Here is a 19,815-nt window from a genome sequence, read left to right as displayed (position 1 = left end):
GTGCCGGTTAGGTGCATTGGCCATGCTAAATTCTCCCTCCGTGTATTCGAACAGGTGCGGGAGAGTGGCGACTAGGGGATTTTCACAACTTCATTGCAGTGTGAATGTAAGCCTAATTGTGACTAATAAATGAACTTTAAACTGGAAGCTGGCAACCAGTGTGTGTTAACAGTTTCAGACTTTAGACTTTCTTTAAGGAATTTAGAATTGGATCTCCTCTTCCCCTTTTATTTTAGTACTTATATTGATGAATGCAATCCATTTGTCCTTGACATTTTAATGCGTTTTCATGCTGAATCAGCTTAATTAATTAAGCAAATAGATTTAAGTCTGAGCATGTTTGAATTGAACATCCTTTATTCTGAAATCAAGTTTGATAATACAGAAACTTGTTAGTCTAATTAATGCAAAGTATGCTATTAATATTGTGGATGTTTCGGTCCATGATCAATGTAATAAAACCGCCCTTGAGCATTTTTCAGTGTTTTGAATTAACATGAGAGATTATCCCAATAAAGAAAGTTTGTCTACTTTTCTTCATATCAAATTTGCAGTGAAACTATTTACTGTGAAATATTACTGATGTATGTGAGTGGTTTGAAGACTGTTTACCAGAATTAGAACAGTACAGGTATCTCAGAGTTATGGTGCTGGAGGCAGATGAAATAAAATGTGGAAAAGTGAGGTTATGCACTTTGGAAGGAGGAAGGGAGACATATACTATTTTCTAAATGGGGGAATGCTTAGGAAATCAGAAAGGTACTTGGGAGACCTTGTTCAAGATTCTCTTAAGGTTAACGTACAGGTTCAGTTGGCAGTTAGGAAGGCAAATGTAATGTCAGCGTTCATGTCAAGAGTGCTAGAATACAAGAGCAGGGATATATAAGAACATAAGAAATAGGAGCAGGAGTAGGCCATCTAGCCCCTCGAGCCTGCCCCGCCATTCAATATGATCATGGCTGATCTGATAGTGGTTTAGTTCCACTTACCTGAGGCTGTATAAGGCTCTGGCCAGACCCCATTTGGAGTAGTGTGAGCAGTTTTGGGCCCCGTGTCTAAGGAAGGATGTACTGGTCTTAGAAAGGTATGCCCTGTTTGAGAGCAGATATCCACTCCATCTGACGAAGGAGCAGCGCTCCGAAAGCTAATGGCATTTGCTACCAAATAAACCTGTTGGACTTTAACCTGGTGTTGTTAAAACTCTTACTTAGAAAGGGTCCAGAGGAGGTTCACAAGAATGATCCCTGGAATGAAGAGCTTGTCATATGAGGAACGGTTGAGGACTCTGGGTCTGTACTCATAGGAGTTTAGAAGGATGAAGGGGCATCTTATTGAAACTTGCAGGATACGGTGAGGCCTGGATAGAGTGGACGTGGAGAGGATGTTTTCACTAGTAGGAAAAACTAGAACCAGAGGGCACAACCTCAAGGTAAAGGGACGATCCTTTAAAACAGATATGAGGAGGATTTTCTTCAGCCAGAGAGTGGTGAATCTGTGGAACTCTTTGCCGCAGAAGGCTGTGGAGGCCAGGTCATTGTGTGTCTTTAAGACAGAGATAGATAAGTTCTTGATTAATAAGGGGATCAGGGGTTATGGGGAAAAGGCAGAAGAATGGGGATGAGAAAAATATCAGCCATGGGTAGGGCCTGGGTGGGATTGTGGTCGGTGTAGACTCGGTGGGCCGAATGGCCTCTTTCTACACTGTAGGGTTTCTATGATTTCTATGATTGAATGGCGGAGCAGACTCGATGGGCCAAGTGGCCTAATTGTGCTCCTATGACTTATGGACTTATTAGAGGTACAAATTGGGTGTGAGGCCATATAGGAATTTGAAAAGAAGGGTGAGAATTTTAATGTCATGATATTGCTTGACCTGGAGTTAATGTGGGTCAGTGATGTGGGGGGGATGGAATTTGCTGCAAGTTAGGACACAAGTTGTAAAGTTTTAGGATGACCTCACGTTTACAGAGCACAGAATGGGGGAGTCCAACCAGGCATCTTTTTGGAAAAGTGGAGTCTAGAGGTCACAAAGATTTAAATAAGGGCTTCAGCAGCAGCAACGAGCTGACACGACCAAACACCCAATCAAGTATCTCATTTCTTTTTGTGGATCCTAGCAGTGTGTTTTATTACATACAGTGATTACATTTCAAATATATCCCATTGAATTTGAGTTCGGTTTTGGTACCACCTGACGTACTTTTCAGATTTTCTTTAGCAGGCTTTTCACATTTTGGTCTGCCTAACTATATTTGTATTCTTTGTTCAAATTGTTTTTAAATTGGAGCAATTTCTGAGTATCAAAAATTGGTTAAATTCTAACAATTTTACTTAAAACTGCGATTTGTAGAGATTGATCCATTTTGCATGTGTGAACTAAACCTAAGTAAATTAAAATAAAAAAAGATCTTGCTGACATTTCTTTGTTAAATTGAGGAAATAATGCAAACAAATGTACAGGTGGTTGAGTGTATAGTCTTGCAAATTGACTGAAGGTTTGCAATGTAAACTTGTGTGAACTACAGTCTTGCAAGTTTAAAAAAATGCTGGAAACATCAAGTTAGCCAGTATGCATATAAATATAGTTTCTAAATATTTTTGACAATGTATGTCCAAGTTGAAGAAGCTTTTTAGCAGGGGTGAAGATTTAACATGAAATCACAATAGAGAGAGCAAGAGATTCAGACCCTTGATGGTGATGTAAGAGAATGCGTGCTGATATAACAAATGCAAAATTTGCTAACTGTTATTGTGGTTCATGTTGGGAACTTGAGCAATGTATTAGTATTTTAAAAGTTATGCCATTGAATCCATTTACATTTATTGGTTTTCAATATGTCTTGAAGGAATGTGTTGGGAAATATTGAAATCAGATATAAAACATGCCGACAGCATCACACTATGGTCCGGATTTTGGTGTCAGTGTTCATTCTACTGATAGCTGCCCATGCGCATTTTGAGTTTTTCAGCAACAGCATATGGTCAGCAGGAGTCTGATAAAGTGTGGCATCCTCGACAGGGAATCTGGGACCGGTACAAAAAAGGCAGCAACAGTGTGTAGAGACACAATCAGAACGAAGAATCCTTGCTTCAGGATGCAGAGTCTGACCCAGGAAGTTGTTATTAATTCGAATGTAAAATCGTGCACAGAAAGCAAAATCAACAGAGGGAAAGAAAGATTGAATTAAGAGAGCGAGACAAAATGTAGGAGAACAAAAAAAGCGCTTTAATATTTTTTTTAAATCCAGTAATTAAAATGTGGAGGAATGAGACTGCAATATTTTTATGATCCTTTGCAGGGACAGATCTTTTTTTAAAAAGAGATGAATTTCCCAGTGACCTATAGAAAGGATCACAAAACTGTATCCCGTGTTTTATAGCTTGCAATGGTCAACTGACCTTGGGTGGGATTTTTCAGTCTTGGGGTGAATGCAGCTGGAAAATCCCGCCTTGTAGCAGTAAGGCCAGTTGCCTTTTGTGTCCAGGTGTTAAAGCTTGCACCTTGCTCAATAGATTTTGACCTGGGCCCCTGTCCTATGGTAACCAGGTCACCAGGAACTTCTTTCTAAGTAGAACTAGCCAGCAGGTCACATGTCACTCTCCGCTACTTCATGTTACTGTGAATTAAAGGAGAGAGTTTAAACATAATCATCTTACAAAGCCTCACATTCATAACAAGATGTAAACGTAAAATTTCATTGCCAGAGAATTTGTTTGGCAATAAATTAGACTTATCATGCTATCAAACATTCACAAGCCCTGACATTTTCTCGCATATTTTGTAGGTAAGTATTGCAACTTCATACCATTTGATTAACTTCAATGCTTCAGGATTCTGATCGAGTGAAGTTTGTAGATGCAACTCGCACAAAAACTCAGATTTACGTTCAGATGCTGAAAATTGCTGTCCAATTTACTCATTAGTATCTCTGGAGTGTCTCGGAGGGAGGTGTTGACCCGTTAGAGAAAATCTCCATTACAAGAGAGGAAGTGTTAGGTTTTTTAGGGAACATTAAAACTGACAAAGCCCCAGGGCCTGATGGCATCTATCCTCGACTGCTTAGGGAGACGAGAGATGAAATTGCTGGGCCTCTGACGGAAATCTTTGTCGCTTCTTTGGACACGGGTGAGGTCCCTGAGGATTGGAGGATAGCGAATGTGGTCCCGTTGTTTAAGAAGGGTAGCAGGGATAACCCAGGAAATTATAGGCCGGTGAGCTTGACGTCCGTGGTAGGGAAGTTGTTGGAGAGGATTCTTAGAGACAGGATGTATGTGCATTTAGAATGGAACAATCTCATAAGTGACAGACAGCATGGTTTTGTAAGAGGGAGGTCGTGCCTTACAAATTTGGTGGAGTTTTTTGAGGAAGTGACAAAAACGGTTGATGAAGGAAGGGCCGTGGATGTCGTCTATATGGCTTTCAGTAAGGCATTTGACAAAGTCCCACATGGCAGGTTGGTTAAGAAGGTTAAGGCTCATGGGATACAAGGAGAAGTGGCTAGATGGGTGGAGAACTGGCTTGGCCATAGGAGACAGAGGGTAGTGGTCGAAGGGTCTTTTTCCGGCTGGAGGTCTGTGACCAGTGGTGTTCCGCAGGGCTCTGTACTGGGACCTCTGCTATTTGTGATATATATAAATGATTTGGAAGAAGGTGTAACTGGTGTAATCAGCAAGTTTGCGGATGACACGAAGATGGCTGGAATTGCGGATAGCGAAGAACATTGTCGGACAATACAGCAGGATATAGATAGGCTGGAAAATTGGGCAGAGAGGTGGCAGATGGAGTTTAATCCGGATAAATGCGAAGTGATGCATTTTGGAAGAAATAATGTAGGGAGGAGTTATACAATAAATGGCAGAGTCATCAGGAGTATAGAAACACAGAGGGACCTAGGTGTGCAAGTCCACAAATCCTTGAAGGTGGCAACACAGGTGGAGAAGGTGGTGAAGAAGGCATATGGTATGCTTGCCTTTATAGGACGGGGGATAGAGTATAAAAGCTGGAGTCTGATGATGCAGCTGTATAGAACGCTGGTTAGGCCACATTTGGAGTACTGCGTCCAGTTCTGGTCGCCGCACTACCAGAAGGACGTGGAGGCATTGGAGAGAGTGCAGGGAAGGTTTACCAGGATGTTGCCTGGTATGGAGGGTCTTAGCTATGAGGAGAGATTGGGTAGACTGGGGTTGTTCTCCTTGGAAAGACGGAGAATGAGGGGAGATCTAATAGAGGTATACAAGATTATGAAGGGTATAGATAGGGTGAATGGTGGGAAGCTTTTTCCCAGGTCGGAGGTGACGATCACGAGGGGTCACGGGCTCAAGCTGAGAGGGGAGAAGTATAACTCAGACATCAGAGGGATGTTTTTTACACAGAGGGTGGTGGGGGCCTGGAATGCGCTGCCAAGTAGGGTGGTGGAGGCAGGCACGCTGACATCGTTTAAGACTTACCTGGATAGTCACATGAGCAGCCTGGGAATGGAGGGATACAAACGATTGGTCTAGTTGGACCAAGGAGCGGCACAGGCTTGGAGGGCCGAAGGGCCTGTTTCCTGTGCTGTACTGTTCTTTGTTCTTGGTGACGTCCAACTAAATGTGATTGACTAGTCAAGCCTTGGTATAACTTGGTATGAATGTTATCTTGCAAGCATTGCTCACATCCCATGCCACTCCGAGTTGTTTTGTGTAAACAAACAAATATCAAAAGCATCTGATTTTAATAGCAAAATAGTGTATCATGTGTTAACTTTTTATAATTCTGATAGTGACGCGCATTTACTAAAAAGCATTTTGCTTAAGCTGCAAATGTGACAGGTTCATGTGTCATTGTGGTTGCTCATTCAAGGCCTGATTCTGATACACAAATCAACAAGAATAGTCAGGTTGCTTTATTGTTGGTGCCGAATACAAGGCAGGGAACTAATAGGGAAGACCATTTTCCCAGTTGAATTGACTTTCAAATTTCAAATTTGGTAGTTAGCTTCTGGATCTGTTATAGAAAAATTCAAGGTTTACTTTTAGTGTCACTGCCTTTATTTGGTGTAATGGAAGGAAATGTACTTCATCTAATATTGTGTTATGCTCTTAATTCAGTATTTCTAATTTATTTCCATGACCACCACTCCCAGTGACAAACATTACTGTAAGGGAAAACACTTTAATTGCATTGTTAGGCAATTTTCATTATTGAAGTTGACATGGAAATAAAATTTTATGTGCCCACCAATAGCTTGTACAGGATTAAAGAAAAACCTTGTGACAATGCTGAAAATAAATCTTTTCCAAAATGTAAGGCAATATAATGATAAAATTCAGTACTTTAACTTTTTAACTGTAAATGAAAATAGAGAAAATATATAATATTGTTTATAGATAGTGTAGTAGCATATAACATAGGAAGTGAGGTGAGAGTGACTGCCCTTGCCATCAAGGCAGTATTTGACCAAACAAAATTGATGCCATGGGATAGTGTAGTAGCATTTAATGTGGGGAAATGAAGTGAAAATGACTGCCCTTGCCATCAAGGCAGCAAAACTGATGCCAATGTGAATTGAGGAAAACTGTCTGCTAGATAGAGTCATGCCTCGCACAAAGGAAGATGGTTGTGGTGGTTGGATGTCAGTCATCTCAGTTCCAGGACATCACTGTGGGAGTTCCTCAGAGAAGTGCCCAGGACCCAACCATCTTCAGCTGCTTCGTCAGGGGCCTTCCTTCCAGAAGTGGGACACAATGTTCAACACCATTTGTGACAATGCAGCAAGACCTGGACAATATTCAGGCTTGGGCAGACAAGTGGCAAGTCACACAAGTGCTAGTCAATTCCCATCTGCAAAAATAGGGAATCTAACCATTATTTTCAGTGGCATTATCATTGCCCCCACTACCAACATACTGGGAGTTGCCATTTACCAGAAACTAAACTGGACTAGCCATATTAATACTGTGGCTACGAAGGCAGGTCGGAAGCTAAGAATCCTGAGTGAGTAACCCACCTGCTAACTTCCCAAGACCTGTCCACTGTCAGTAAGGCATAAGTCAGGAGTGTGATGGAATACTCTCCAGTTGCCTGGATGAGTGCAGCTCCAACAACATCCAGAAACGTGACACCATTCAGGATAAAGCAACCCACTTAATTTGTACCCCCTCCACAAACATTCACTCCTTCCACCACGAATGAACAGTGGCAGCAGTGTGTGTCATCTACAAGATGTACTGCAGGAACTCACCAAGGCTCCTTAACACCTTCCATATCCCTGACAGCAACCAGTTTGAAGGACAAGGGCAAAAGACACATGTGAACACCACAACCTGGGAACACCCCTCCAAGTCACTCACCATCCAGACTTGGAGATGTATCACTGTTCTTTCACTATCACCTGGTCAAAATCCTGGAACTCCCCCCTTAACAGCACTGTGGGTGTACCTATACCTCAGGGACTGCAGCAGTTCAGGCAGGCATCTCACCACCACCTTCTCTAGGGCAACTGGGGATGGGCAATAAATGCTGGCCTAGCCAGTGACACCCAGATCCTGTAAGTTAATATTTAAAAAGTGAGAAGTTATCCATATGGGGAGAAAATTTGGAAAGTGGTGAGAGACTAGGAAATGTTGATATTCAGAGGGACCTGAATGTTCTTGAGCACAAATCACAAAGTTGATGTGCAGGTACAGTAAGCATTTGGATAGGCCCATGGTCTGTTATTTATCACAAAGGGCTCGGTATACAAGAGTGAAAACCAGCCCTGAGTGTTTTGAATGGCAGAGTTGGCTCAAAGGGCTGAATGGCCTACTTCTCTTAATTCTTATGTTCTACTAATTTTATCATCCAAATGGGAATACTTTTTTAAAAAAGATCAAATTATTTAATTGAAATTGCCATTTAACATTTGGCAATAAAATACCAAAGTTATGTTTATTATCTCACAGTAGCTGCTCCTATGTACCATGGTTCTATATTGAAATTGTATATAAATCTTTCCACTACTGTAGAAGTACCTCTGAAATCATATACTATGATTACTGAAAAAATCGCAGTTGAGGTTTAATAGATTTTCCTTTCCTTTGCTACGAACCCTGACCCTAGTTAATTGGTTCAGTATGCTTTCTCTCTTCTGATACTGATTTGTTTTGGCTTCCAGTTTTCTTGCCAAAGCACTTAAACTAAAACCTGGTCAGTTTCATTTTCTGAACTGATGTTCTTAGCCCAGAGAACGGTTCAAGTTGAGACATTTTGCAATAACATAATGCAAACAAGATGTTTGTTTTTGCAGTTATCATCAAATGTAGTTTTGACTGCAGTTGTCCATTTTAGAGAATTGTGGCTGAAGATTTTTCTAACTTGTGACAAAATAGTGAGAATTCATTGGTACTTGAGAAAGCTTGGACCTCTACAGGTCCATTAACGTTGCAAGCTTTTGATGAAATAGTGTGAAATGGGTGCCAGGTGCTTTTCTATAGTAGGAGACTGAATACGAGAATGACTGCCCTTGCTTCATACTGATCACTTCTCAACCAGAATTGGCAGACCTGCGCAATTGATTGGCTCTGGAAAGAAAAGTTTATTTAAAAGGATATTTTTTCCCTTGGGCAATTTGATTGTTCAAATGTTTGAGCACTTGACTGAGTCAGGGGTTTAATCTTTGGGTCAGCCTTGTCGCTCATGCATGTTGGTTTTAAATAAGTCTTGATCTCTCTGCTAGATGAATTGTGATGGGTTTTTGTTAAACTGATCGAGAAAAATAACCTCCCTACTGTGGCTCCCACCAATTTGCATTAGATTTCCTTCTGGTTACGGTGGCACACTGGTTAGCACTACTGCCTCAGAGCACCAGGTTCAGTTCCGGACTTGGGTGACTGTGTGGAGTTTGCACTTTCTCCGTGGGTTTCCTCTGGGTGCTTCAGTTTCCTTCCATAGTCCAAAGATGTGCAGGTTAGGTGGATGGACTGTGCTTAATTGCCACTTTAGTGTCCCCACATGTCGTTTAGGGAGATTAGTGGGATGAATATGTGAGATTATGGCATTAGGGCCTGGGTGGGATGCTCTGTCAGAGAGTCAGTTCAGACTTGATGGGCCAAATGGTCTCCTTCTGGCACTGTAAGAATTCTATGAAGCATCGTTAATAATCCTTGAATCATGTGTTTTATTGTATTCACAGAATCCTGTGTAATATATTTTCATAACTATAGAGTGTACTCTTATTAAAATGAACAATTTCATAGAATCATACAGTGCAGAAAATTTGGGTCTGGTTATTTAATAAAGTTGTCAATGCAAGAGGAGTAATATATTGTGGAACATGTTTCTTGAAACAACTATTTGTTTTTCACAAGTAATTCACAAGTATTGCTGTGTTATGTAATATCAGTGGCCACTATTAGAGTTGCCAAAGCAAAATTCCTGGTGTTGAGTATTTGTTATTTGCATTATAGGCAGGCCTGCAGCTGTCCACACCATAAACGTAAAAGCTGTAATTGATTCTCTACAGAAAATGAATGAATCACCAAACGCTTGTTCATACCCAAGAGCATTTTAGCATGATGGAGATTTAATTGATGGAGAATAAATTTCTGCCTGCCTAGGCAAGTGGTAGTAACTTGTTCAAGTCTTTGCAAGTTTTCATTTAAATATACTTGCAGTGTATCTGGTTCCAAATTACAGAGTTAAGGTTACTTTACACCAGATATTTTCAGCTTCTAAGAACATAAGAACATAAGAAATAGGAGCAGGAGTAGGCCATCTAGCCCCTCGAGCCTGCCCCGCCATTCAATAAGATCATGGCTGATCTGACGTGGATCAGTACCACTTACCCGCCTGATCCCCATAACCCTTAATTCCCTTACCGATCAGGAATCCATCCATCCGCGCTTTAAACATATTCAGCGAGGTAGCCTCCACCACCTCAGTGGGCAGAGAATTCCAGAGATTCACCACCCTCTGGGAGAAGAAGTTCCTCCTCAACTCTGTCTTAAACCGATCCCCCTTCATTTTGAGGCTGTGTCCTCTAGTTTTAACTTCCTTACTAAGTGGAAAGAATCTCTCCGCCTCCACCCTATCCAGCCCCCGCATTATCTTATAAGTCTCCATAAGATCCCCCCTCATCCTTCTAAACTCCAACGAGTACAAACCCAATCTCCTCAGCCTCTCCTCATAATCCAAACCCCTCATCTCCGGTATCAACCTGGTGAACCTTCTCTGCACTCCCTCCAATGCCAATATATCCTTCCTCATATAAGGGGACCAATACTGCACACAGTATTCCAGCTGCGGCCTCACCAATGCCCTGTACAGGTGCATCAAGACATCCCTGCTTTTATATTCTATCCCCCTCGCAATATAGGCCAACATCCCATTTGCCTTCTTGATCACCTGTTGTACCTGCAGACTGGGCTTTTGCGTCTCATGCACAAGGACCCTATATGATGAATGATTCACTGTCATTTCAAATGGATTTAAAAGCACTGTAGGACAATGAGTGTTATTGTGAAGTTTTTACACAGCAAATTCCTTACAATGGAGAGGGTTTCTAGTAAATATCCAAATCTATTGAATAGGAAATGCAGACACACTCGCTTGTTTCATTGAGAAATTTAAGATAAATAAATGGAATCTGTTATTTAGCTGACTCTGATATGGAATTAGCTAATGTAGAAGGGTGTTTCTTCACAACTGGGAAGTTTTAATTTGATTGAATTGGTTTTTAAAATGTGCTTATAGCAGTCTTTAAAAACATATTTGTTGCATATTTACGCTATGAAATAACAGTATGCTATCCCGAGATATGCAGGTTAGGTGGATTGGCCATGATAAATTGTCCTTCAGTGTCAGGGGGATTAGCGGGGTGAATATGTGGGGTTAAGGGGATAGGGCCTGAGTGGGATTGTTGTCGGTGCAGGCTTGATGGGTCGAATGGCCTCCTACATTGTAGGGGTTCTATGATATTATAGATGTGTGCTGTTGGGATAACTTTTAAAAGGTTTCAAAGCATTACTTCATCTGTGTTGAATAACTCTGAGCAGTGCAATATTTAAAATGCAATATAATGTACTTTTTATAGTTTCTCCCCAACTAAATATTTCAAAAGTACAGCTCCTAGTTTTGGACTTTAAATGGAGAGCAATCCTATTAGGCAGAGAGTGTTCCATTTGAATGCATGAGTTGGATGTCATTTAAATTCATTTGGCTCAGCAGGCTGAATTTTGTTAATGCTCAACCAGGTGGTTGGATGGAACCCTTTGTGCTTTGGAAGTGAAGCAACATTGCCATTTTGTAGGCCACTCTCATTGATTTAAAAACTGTACCGAATCATAGATGTAGGAGGGAGCATGCTGGCAGAAGACAGTCTTTTATAAAGGAGAAATTTAGTTATAGATGGAAATGTTTTCAATATATATTTACTGCTGTCTCTTTTTGGGGTGATATTTTGTCTTCCGACCCAAGATTATCCGAACAATGGGAACTTCAGGCCTTCAAGGTACCTTAGTGGGTTTAGATTCTGTCCGCTCCGGTGGTGAGCTACAGGAAACAAACATTTCCATTTCAATCACCTGTTTTCCCTCTGATGTGATAACTTTACGATTGCTATGATTAGATTCTAAACTTCTGAGCTTACAAGATGTTAAATCAGCTATGGGTTCTGCTATTGATAGCTATCCAGTTGACCCTTCCTGTGATGACCGATTTGGACTTGGCTGTCACAACCTCCATGGTGAATGAGCATGCTGACTGTCACTGACCACTTGGGCAAAGTAATGGCAGACTTCTGAACAATATGGAACCTTAATCCAACATAAACCACCAACCTGAGAGGAACAGTAAAAAAATGGAAGAAGGGATTTGTATATTTAGTAGTTTTTCTTTTGTTAATACATTGTTTTGATGTTGGACTAAATGTTCTCATTTAGATATGACATTAACAGTATTCAGGCTTGGGACGAATGCCAGTCTACTTAATTTCCTATAGAACCTCACATAGCTGATATCAGCAGTTCCCAGCTGAGTTGAAAGATCAGAATACGCCTCTAAACAAGAACTACAGATAAACAGTAGTTTGTGAGCTGGAATAGTGCTTGGCATAATTATGTAGCTTATAATCAAAGCTTTTTGGACTTGTAAGATATGGGACGAAAACAACATCTGCAGTTTTGCAGAATCTCGGTGTCAGGCATTCTGATCTATTTTCAGCTTTCAGTGACATGACAATGTCATAATTATTTATAACATCTGTACCTTTTTGCTTCTTTGTGCTGTGTAACTATGACGACGTGGTAATGTATGGGCACTTGTACGGGTTGCATGATAATATAAGAATTGGTTGCATTGGTAGTGGCTGTGTAATCCTGCAATATCACTTTTGGAAGTTGGAGATAAAAAAAACTCAGACAGGAAAATTATTATTTTTATTTTTGCAAGGGCTGCTTGGAAGATGGAGATTAGGTTGCAAGTGGATATATAAATATAGCTGCAGCTTCTTTCCAGCTGTAGCTTCTTTGGAACTGCAGCGCCACCACATTTAGAATTGATGGCCTTGTTAAGAAATCAGCAACAAATATGGCAGCACGGTAGTTTTGTTACTGGGTTAGTAATCCAAACATTTGGTGTTACGTGAATTCAAATCCCATCACAGTGGTTGAGGAATTTAAATTACCAATTTAAATAAATCTCAAATAAAAAAAAACTCCGAATCCACCTGGTCACACTAATATCCTTTAGGGAAGGAAGCATGTCATCCTTGCATGACTCCACACCTACAGCAACTACTGCTCTCTGATTTAGCCGAGCTAACCACTCTTGCTACAACAAAATTCATGGGATGGACTTCCTGGCAATTGGATTCTGACACGACAAAGAAATATCGAACTATGATGAATCTGCAAGATCCTCCTCATTAACATCTAGGGTCTTCACAAGAGACCATGATCACAGGATAATTTCTTTCTGCCAATGTCCCAGACTTTTCCAACACTTGTGTAGCTTATCCCACCACCAAGACAAGTACACCAGAGGTGATCTAGCATTAGTTATGGGAGTCCTGAACACTGACTTCTTACACATAGCATCAGGTCAAAGAGGGGCAAGAAAACCCTTACTGATTGCCACCTGTTGCCCACCCTCAATCACTGAATTGGTACTCCTCCATTTTGATGCCACTTGCAAGGGCACAGACTGCCTTCTCAATATGGGACTTTATTGTCCATCACAGTGTAGCTTGGTGTTACCACTATGGACTAAGCTCGCTGTATCTTGAAGGACAAAATGACCAGACTGAGTCTGCCAAACTGATGACCTCGACCACCTAGAAAGACGAGGGCAGCAGGTGCAAGAGAAGAACACCACATCCAAGTCGCACACCACCTTGATTTAGAAATACATTGTCATTCATTGTTGCTGGATCAAAATCCTGGATTTCCTTATCTTTGGTAAGAAGTCTAACAACACCAGGTTAAAGTCCAACAGGTTTATTTGGTAGCTAAAGCCACTAGCTTTTGGAACAGGCTGTTCCTTCGTCAGGTGGGTGGGAGTTGTTGGACTTCTTACTGTGTTTACTCCAGTCCAACGCCGGCATCTCAACATCATTTCCCTATTTTCACCAGGCTGACATGTAGCAGTTCAAGAAGGATGCTCGCCATCATGTTTTGAGGGCAAATAAGGCTGGGCAAGAAGTAGTGACATCCACGTCCCATGAACAATTTTTTAAAAAACATGCCAGTTTAATGCTAATGTTACCATGCAGAAATTTGATACTCGATAAATTCCAATATTTGCATGATTTCAGCACCATAATCAAAACAAATTGGCAGATGATCGGGAGAAATCAGCAGCGGTGTTTACGTTTGTCAGCAGGAATGTTTTGACTTAGTGAGGGGGAACAAGCCATGTTTTTGTCCTGCCTTTGGAAACAATTTTTGTCTCACCTCATAAATGTACCATCAATGAGAATCTGGCCCAGATTTTGGGACAAAATTAACAGTGAAGCTATCGCACATTGGTGTTAAAGTGTAAATTGGACAATAATTGCCAGAAACTGCATATATGTAGAACACAGAAATCAGAAAGTTGCTGCCCAAGTTCTCCTGCTTCCCCAGAAGCTTTGCTATAATGTTATCTCGCCAAGAAAAAAATTCCAGGTACTTGTGAGATAGATGGTCACTAAACTCAACTGCGTAAGTAATGTTTTATAATGCCTTGTCAACTTGTCTGGTACTGGAAATCAGCTTATACTGTTATGGAGTTTTATTCCTTCAGAATTTAATTATCTTTGGAGCAATCTTTTCTTTATCTCCTAATCACATAATTTGAGCCTAAAAGTTGGTACAATCTGCTGAAATGGGCAAGCTGCAATAACCGTCAAAAATTTAATCAACATATGGCATGCATCTTATGTGCTTATTCACATATCTGTCGTCTCTTTGCAAGTCTCAGAAGAAATCCTTGTGCTCCTGAATAGTTTAAGGATAACTGGTGATGAGAGTTGGATGGCATTGCTTATTGTGTTTTTACTGACTCTCTCTATTTGATGCCATCACTTCAGCCCTTCTAATAAATTGCTATGTTCAAATGAATCATTAGTTGATTCTAATGTATTTTATTCATATAATGCTTTTTCTGATTGCTTTTGACATTTGATTGGAAAGCTTGTTTGTTACAAGAGACCACTGATCGCAATCAAAATTGCTGGTTATGTTTCAGGTCAGTATTAATCCTAAGATTGTTAATGATGGTGGGGGGTGGGGGACAGAATTTCATGATCCGCTCTGTGGCCAATCCTTCACCATGATTCTACACCAAAATACCATGGCATCACTTGACCTTGGCTCCATCATTATATGGTCAAGATGCAATGTATCTCGTGCAGAAACTGGCAGATATCACCTTGGTAACAGTGTCAACACACACTGCACTGCGTCACTAGCCCTGATCTCCCCAACATGAGAGTACTGCTGCTCAACCTGACTTCGGAGCTTCCACACAAACATGGCCGATACTGTGCTATTGATATATTTTATGTTTCTGTAGAATGTTTAAAGGTTCAGTTTTTGAGTCGATATGTCTGGAAGGAATGCAGCTCAGATGCTGAAAAAGCAGGATAATTCATTTTAGCTGGGAAGGAGTATCTTTGTAGAGTTAATGGGCTGTTTGTACAAAAAGTTCTCCTGGGATTTTAACCAGGTGTAGTGAGTCATGTGATACTAGGTTAATGGGAGGAGTAAGCTTGTAGCAGAAAAAAACAGTATCTCTTTAGCATATGTGGATGGAACTGTTTAAAGACCCAAGTCTCTCTTTCTCACCACAAAGTCTCTCTGCCAAATCTTTACAAAACCTCACTGAAGGCTTCAAGGCTGTGAACCAACTTAAAGCAAGTGTTCCTGGGTTTGTTAACTGTATTTAAAGTGGGTTTAAATCTATGGGAAGACTGTGGTTAACTTGGAATTTAATAATGATATGTTAGAAATTAGAGTTGTTTCTTTTCATGTTTAAAGATATTTAAATCGTGTTATGAATAAAGCTTGTTTTGATAAAAGATTCCTGAATTTGTCAGCACAATCAATCCTGGAGTGAAGCGTCCAATCCTCACACTTGTGCCAAAATAAAAGAAATTGTTTTGAGTTTAGTCTGACTTGATACTATATCTTGGGGTTGAGATCTGGGATGCTATCAATATACACTTCTGGGAAGTCATATGGATTATTTCTGGAATGTTGAGATCAACGCAGCTCAAGTGGTTTCCTGTACTTGTGCCATTGAACCTCCTTATGTCTGCAGGGAAAGTATCCATCCCAAAGAACACCACTAACTGACAGCTGATTAAACACTCCCACTTACATAGCACCTAAAGAAAAATCACTTGCTTGTCTAAAATCTCATCGTCCCTACTGGAATACGCTCCACAGCCTAAAAAACTGACTATAGCCCCACTCGATTATGCACCTCCAGGTTGACTGCAACATCACCTACCACAACCTGGTAACTGACCCAAGTGGTGAAGTCCCAGGTTTCAATCTCCACGGAAAATCTGGACAATCCTCGGCTTCTTGAGGATGATCCAGGCAAGATGTGACCACTTGCTCTACAAGTGGAACACGAGAAACTACTCCAATTGTGGATGTCACCGTCCAACTCAGACCATTGCCCACAGACTAAATTTCTGACCTGAGAGGTCAATTCCTGTTGGCATTCCAACCATTCACATTGAGTCAGCTGAAACTGCCTCCCCAGCCATACGGATAAAAAAATATTTTTGTAATTATTTAGTATTGCAGTTTATTTGTTTGAGTTGCAAATGTGACACCTCTGTAGATGGGCTTTTTAAAGAAACAAGTTATCTTTAGGGCTCACATTTTTTTAAAAAGGGAAAGTATCTGAAAATTATCCTTGTTCAGTTACCAAATACAATTTTAGAGCAAATTGAAATCTAAAGCATGCATCTTTTGTTGCTGTAATTCTTCCATTAACAGATTGATGAGCAGTTAATGATTTGCAGCTGTTTTTTGTCTATTTTCACGTGAGTGAATGTGCCAACTTTCAAAATGGTTTGATTGTTGTTTTAAATCTTGGTTTGTTCTTTTTTTCCTGTCTGTCTGCCTTTCTCTATATCTCAACTTCTGAGTTGCTCAAGTTGTGTCTCATGCATCCCCTGGAAACAAGTGCTCAAACTTGCTAGAAGGAATGGTAATAAAATACTTTGTCTCAGTGCGTGCAGACTCCTCTCATTTTTTAATGAAGCACCATGTAATAGCGTAGTACAAATTCTCCACTGAAATATTGCCCCATCATTCTGACAGTAATGCACACACTGGTAAAGAAATGGTGGAGTGGAGCTGAGAACAGCTTTGTTCTCCAGTTCTGTGAATTTTCAGATATTTTGAGATGAGCTTTCGGCAAATTTGGGAAATATTCCTGATTGCAGTTCCATCAACACTGCTTTGTGACTTTAGTTTCAGATCAGCTATTTTTTTTTAGATATAGAGAACCCAGTTTGCAAGGATACAACATTACTGTTGTATCATTAAATTGTTGTTACACGTGGTACTTAATTCAGTAATGAAGTGTCTTCATTAACAATGACCTGTAATTTGTTTACCATTATTTAGTGTACCATGTTTCGAGGTTCTTCAGGTTAAATTGTTTTGTTTGAAAGCTTCCTTGATAAATGGACTGAAAAAGGAAAGGATATAAGGTCTCGATGATACAATTCATTATGCTTCTTTCAGACTGGGTTCTGACTTGGTTCATCTGCGTGTTCTTACTAAAGATTATTTCAAACTCTTTAGTTTACATTTCCAGTGACAAATTTGGGAATTATAATGATGTAATATCTTGGCGAGTATTAAAATGAAAAGGCAAGCTCAGGTTACTTTGAAGTACTGTGAACTCCTTCAATCATTGAGAAAGCAGTTCCAAAAGTCATCGTGCTCAATATTTAGAACGCATTGTTAATATAAAATATTGACATCATTCTCTTTCTAAAGATCTCAATTGTTCAGAGATAGTTAACATTGCCAGAATTTGCTGTTGAGGGTTGTGTGAGATAATAACTGCCAAGAAGAACCATCCAACTCTAAAAGGTTTCTGGAAATCAAGTGAAAGATGCTTTTTAAAGCAACATTTGTTTCATGGTCTAAGATGGCATGTCACCTTATTACTCTGGAGCTGCTTCTTTCATCTGATCCTTTTCTATGAATTTGTGTGCATGCAGTACTGGCAATTGGAAGATGCCTTGTAGAAAGCCAAAAACTGACACTGAGCTGTTCTGTCTCGATTGTACAAGAAGACCAACTTTGTTATCAAGGATTGTTTTTCTGTTCAAATGTCTAGTTTTCCATCTACTTTGTGCAAAAACAGCACTAAAATCCACACTCGTAAACTTTCAAAAAAAAATTAACTTGCATTTATAAAGCACCACTCACTATCTCTGATCATCTGAAGATATGTCATAGCCAATTAAGTATTTTAGAAGTGCAGACCACTGTTGTAATGTAAGCAACATTGGAAGCCAGGTCTCACAAACAATAGCCAAATAATCTGTCTTCAATGTTGATTGAAGGACAAATGGTTGGAGATCTTCCCTGCTCCTCTTTGAATAATGCCATGGATCTTTTGCGTCTACTGGAGAGGAAGAATGCACTTTGATTTAATGGCTCATCCAAAAGATCGTATTTTAAAGAGTGCACTTTGTGATCTCTGCATTCAAGTGATGATTTGTACAGCAATGAAAGTTCTGTACTAATTCTACAAGGAAATAGTCCAGAAATTATTACTTGAATGTGCCTCCTGATTTTGTGTAATAATCTCTGAGCCAATGAATTATGGTTGTCATGAAATAAAGGGGGGAAAGCCCTCAGTGACATCAGGTTGTCCCAGTCATCGCAATAGTTATTTTGTAGAACCAATTATGAACAACAGGATAAGTTGTATGTTTAATAGTCTGCCTTGCCCATCTCAGCTTTCTTAATAATGGAATGATTCATTGCTTTTGAATGCTGGCTGCTCAAAATAATTTTTAATGTTTTAAAATATCTCCATTTTCTAAGGATTAAGTATTAAAAGCTTCTGAGCAAAGATGTTGGTACAGTGGAAATTTCTAACATTGAGGAATATCTAACATTGGAAAATCGCTGTTGTAACCCCACTGTTCAAGAAGGGAACAAGAAAAAAGATGGAAAATTATAGGCCAATTAGCCTAACCTCAGTTGTTGGCAAAATTCTAGAATCCATCGTTAAGGATGAGATTTCAAAATTCTTGGAAGTGCAGGGTCGGATTAGGACAAGTCAGCATGGATTTAGTAAGGGGAGTTTGTGCCTGACAAACCTGTTAGAGTTCTTTGAAGAGATAACAAATAGGTTAGACCAAGGAGAGCCAATGGATGTTATCTATCTTGACTTCCAAAAGGCCTTTGACAAGGTGCCTCACGGGAGACTGCTGAGTAAAATAAGGGCCCATGGTATTCGAGGCAAGGTACTAACATGGATTGACGATTGGCTGTCAGACAGAAGGCAGAGAGTTGGGATAAAAGGTTCTTTCTCAGAATGGCAACCGGTGACAAGTGGTGTCCCGCAGGGTTCAGTGTTGGGGCCACAGCTGTTCTCTTTATATATTAACGATCTAGATGACGGGACTGGGGGCATTCTGGCCAAGTTTGCCGATGATACAAAGATAGGTGGAGGGGCAGGTAGTATTGAGGAGGTGGGGAGGCTGCAGAAAGATTTAGACTGTTTAGGAGAGTGGTCCAAGAAATGGCTGATGAAATTCAACGTGGGCAAGTGCGAGGTCTTGCACTTTGGAAAAAAGAATAGAGACATGGACTATTTTCTAAACGGTGACAAAATTCATAATGCTAAAGTGCAAAGGGACTTGGGAGTCCGAGTCCAGGATTCTCTAAAGGTAAACTTGCAGGTTGAGTCCGTAATTAAGAAAGCAAATGTAATGTTGTCATTTATCTCAAGAGGCTTGGAATACAAAAGCAGGGATGTACTTCTGAGGCTTTATAGAGCACTGGTTAGGCCCCATTTGGAGTACTGTGAGCAATTTTGGGCCCCACACCTCAGGAAGGACATACTGGCACTGGAGCGGGTCCAGCGGAGATTCACACGGATGATCCCAGGAATGGTAGGCCTGACATACGATGAACGTTTGAGGATCATGGGATTATATTCATTGGAGTTTAGGAGGTTGAGGGGAGATCTAATAGAAACTTACAAGATAATGAACGGCTTAGATAGGATGGACGTAGGGAAGTTGTTTCCATTAGCAGGGGAGACTAGGACGCGGGGGCACAGCCTTAGAATAAAAGGGAGTCACTTTAGAACAGAGATGAGGAGAA

The 19,815-nt window shown here is 40.4% G+C and overlaps 1 protein-coding gene across 1 annotated transcript in view; it reads left to right on the top strand.

Annotated features, from left to right (window-relative positions):
- The window catches only part of LOC144501564 (ras-related protein Rab-40B), a 69,818-nt gene that overhangs the window by 1,004 nt on the left and 48,999 nt on the right, over nucleotides 1-19,815 (top strand). The window lies entirely within an intron of this gene.

Source organism: Mustelus asterias, chromosome 12, assembly GCF_964213995.1.
Source record: "Mustelus asterias chromosome 12, sMusAst1.hap1.1, whole genome shotgun sequence".
Taxonomy (NCBI): domain Eukaryota; kingdom Metazoa; phylum Chordata; class Chondrichthyes; order Carcharhiniformes; family Triakidae; genus Mustelus; species Mustelus asterias.
This window is presented reverse-complemented; position numbering and strand designations above follow the sequence as displayed.